This window comes from Eptatretus burgeri, chromosome 4 (assembly GCF_056783735.1).
Source record: "Eptatretus burgeri isolate ZD-2024b chromosome 4, Ebu_testis_v1, whole genome shotgun sequence".
Classification (NCBI taxonomy): domain Eukaryota; kingdom Metazoa; phylum Chordata; class Myxini; order Myxiniformes; family Myxinidae; genus Eptatretus; species Eptatretus burgeri.
This window is the reverse complement of record NC_140964.1, coordinates 3056194-3060232: the sequence shown is the minus strand read 5'-3', so window position 1 is coordinate 3060232 and position 4039 is coordinate 3056194.

The window sequence follows — 4039 nt, the reverse complement described above, 5'->3', positions numbered from 1 at the left end:
CTTGAAATTTGAAGAAAATTTGCATCAGATCACTGAATTCAACAACCAATTATTTTTGAGGTCACGTGGGCCAAAAGGTCAACACCGACGAAAATTTTAAAATTGTCACTTTTCATCCGATTGACTTGAAATTTGAAGGGGAGTTGCAGATTTCGTCATTTAATTTAACCACCCGTTATTGTTGAGGTCCAACGTGTTTTATGGATTTTGCATGTATCATGCTCTGCATGACGTCTTTTTGGGTGGTCCATCGAGTCGAAAAAAAAATTCCAAAAATTTTTTTTTTGAGATTTGTTCTGCCCTTATTATCAGAATACCATTTAAAATGGCGATTTCAGTTAATACAATGGCAATTTCGATGAAATTTGGTTGGTAGGTTCATACCATGACCTAGTTGTGTGCAAATGAGAACCGTTGCTATGGACACCACCGTTGCCTAGCAAAGGGACTTTGAAATTTTTGAAAAATCATAAAAAAATTATTTTTTCGAAAATCAAAAATCGGGACACGAGCGACTGTGGGCAGTACATTCAGCCATATTGTCAAAAATTTCGAGCCGGATCCTATGAAACCTGTCGGAGAAGATAGACTTTGAATGAACCCAGGTCGAAAACAATAAAAAAGCGAAGTTCGTTATATCTCAGAGACTCTGAGTCAGATATAAATGAAACTGGTATGGTTGGTTCATGGTATGTCCTAGTTATGTGTGAGAAAGATCCGTTGCTATGGACCCTCCGTTGCCTATCAACGGCCGAAAAATCTCTAAATGTGGGGGTATTTTAACGAAAAATATTCTGCAGCATTAACCCTTGAAGCTAGAATCATGAGTTTTCTTGTGCTTAATCCTCAGGTCATTCCCCATCGAACGGGCCCATCGCGTCAGGTTCTATTTGGTAGGTGACTACCCATGGCGCCTACCGTCTTGTCTTCTTTGTTTGTCTGTTTGTGTGCAGGATATCTCAAAAAGTTGTGGACGGATTCAGATTAAATTTCGTGGAGAGGTGGGTGTGTGACAAGGATACAACGTTTAGATTTTGGTGAAGATCCGGATCTGGATCCAGCTCCTATAATGTTTTAAGTGATTCTTCACCATTGAGAGATCGGGCCAAAAACGATATATAGCACGATATCTCAAAAAGTGGTGGATGAATTCAGACTAAACCTGGTGGACACTTTTAATATGTGATGCGGAAAAATTTATTCAATTTTGTTGAAGATATGAATCCATATCCGGATCGGATAATTTTTGAAGATATTGTTCAACATTGAAGGATCAGGCTAAACTGTAAGATAGCACAATATCTCAAAAAGTTATGGACTGATTCCAATGAAATTTGGTGTACAGGTTGTTTGTGTGAGAAGGATGAATTGATTCAATTTTGGGGAAGATCCAGTACACACACACACACACACACACACACACACACACACACACACACACACACACACACACACACACACACACACACACACACACACACACACACACAACAGCTATGCCATGAAAAACTGAACAAGTATAATTGATAACAAGCCGGGAGGCGACGATGGTTCACGAGCGGTATTTGATGATGTTGATTGTTTCAGAAGTCAAGGATGAGACAATGTGATAATTTTTGACCAAGTTATAAAAATGATCAACATGATGTGGTACGGGTGACAGGTTATTAGCTGCAAAATGTCGAAAACCCGGTTTCGTTCAACAACTTTCAAAATTTGACCTTTGCATAACCTTAAAGGTCACAAAACAATGTTGTGGACATTAAAATAAGGAAACAGGATATGTGCTATCGCTTATTGGAGTTAGTTCATTGAAGAAGGTCGATAACCCGGTTGGATTCCCACAACTTTGAAAATTTGACCCTTGTGGCCTTTAAAGGTCAAAGGTCAAGGATTATGACCTTTGGTGCAAAACTTCCTCTGGAACATTCCAGGAAAAATATAACGTCATATAGGCTATATGGCATTTCGCACTCCTCGGATTATCCATACTTTGATGAAATCAGCGTAAAAACAAACTTGAAGGGGGCGCCACGGGCAAGGTGTTCGAGATAGAGCAAAATGGTTTGAAGACTTCAGGCGGGGAATGACCTCAAGCTTATGCATAAAAAAAATATTGTCATCCGATCTCTCAAAGTTTGGATGGTCGTATGATTTTTCTGTCAAAATTCACAATTTTCGAAGTTTTTGACCTTGTGACCTTGACCTTGGGACGAAAATGAAAAATCGGACAACGACGAGTTTTAGATGATTCATTTTGCTATTCAAATATCGAAGAACCCATTCCATTCAGTCAATTCCCAAGGAGAAGATAGATTTTTAATCCGACTACACCCTAAAAATGGCTATTTTTGGGCGTGGCTCCGCCCACAATCCGCCCCTCATCCAGGAAAACACAACAAGACATTGATATTGAACACATAACCAAGCTTCATCAAGATCGGATCAAAGTGCATGGAGTTATGCTCTGGATAGACAGACAGACAGAAAGCCGGTGGGCAGACATGGGTAGTCGACTACCCAATATAACCTGACGCGATGGGGAATGACCTGAGGATTAAGCATAAGAAAATTCATGATTCCAGCTTCAAGGGTTAATGCTGCAGATTGTTTTTCGTTGAAATACTCCCACATTTAGAAGTTTTTGGGCCGTTGCTTGGCAACGGAGGGGTCCATAGCAACGGTTCTTTCTCACACATAACTAGGACATACCATGAACCTAACAAACCAGTTTTATATATATATATATATATATATATATATATATATATATATATATATATATATATATATATATATATATATATATATATCTGACTCATAGTCTCTGAGATATAACAAACTTCGTTTTTTTTATTGTTTTTGACCAGGGTTCATTCAAAATCTATCTTCTCTGACAGTTTTCATAGGATCCGGCTGGAAATTTTTGACAATATGGCTGAATGTACTGCCCACAGTCGCTCGTGGCGCGATTTTTTATTTTCGAAAAAATAATTTTTTTATGATTTTTCAAAAATTTCAAAGTCCCGTTGCTGGGCAACGGTGGTGTCCACAGCAACGGTTGTCATTTGCACACAACTTGGTCATGGTATGAACCTACCAACCAAGTTTCATCAAAATCGCCATTGTATTAACGGAGCACTGGACCGAACAGAGGGAGAGATGGAAACATATCCACAGGAATACTGATAATAAGGGTAGAAAAAAAAATCTCAAAATATATTTTTTTGAGATTTTTCTTTTTCGACTGGATCGACTACCCAATAAGCCGGGAGGCGGCGATGGGTCGCAGAGCATGGAAACTATAAGATATAGAGCAAAATAGATGTCATATAGCGGATAGGGAATCACCTTAAGATTATTCCAATCAAATCTCATCCAGTTCCATCTACTGATAACTACTCGGTATCCATTTGAATGAAAAGTACCGAAAATGCGGTTTGAAATCGGAAATCCCCAAAGTTTGAGGGGGTGCTGTGGGTGAACAAAGATCAAAATCGAAAATCCGGCTCGATTGTTTGTGCACAATGTACTCCAGACGATTATTGCGAATTTTCATGACCATCCGACCATAACCCAAGGAGGAGTAGCATTTGGCGCGAAGGCACCTCCAGCTCTCGCATATTATCTATGTTTGCACTAATTGACCTTTGACCCCTGACCTAAGCGAAATCGGTCAATATGTCCTGAGACAAAGTTGTAGTACTCATTGAGTACCATGAACCTGCAAAGTTTCATTCGTATCGATGCACTCACCTGCTCGCTAGGGGGCCTTTAATTTTCGCCAATTTTCGCGCATACCCTAATTGTAGGGGGCGCTGCGGGTAAAGTATTCCATATATCACAAAAACTGGAATATATTTGATAGAGCATCACCTGTAGATCATTCGTGCCAAATTTCATAACCCTACGTTGGATAATGGCTTTCGGAATTGATTTTGCGTGAATGGTACCGATTTTGAAGGTTTTTCGGTTGTTGCTCGGGAACCAAAGCGTCCCTAGTAACCATCACAATTTCCAAAGCACTAGGTCATAAGAT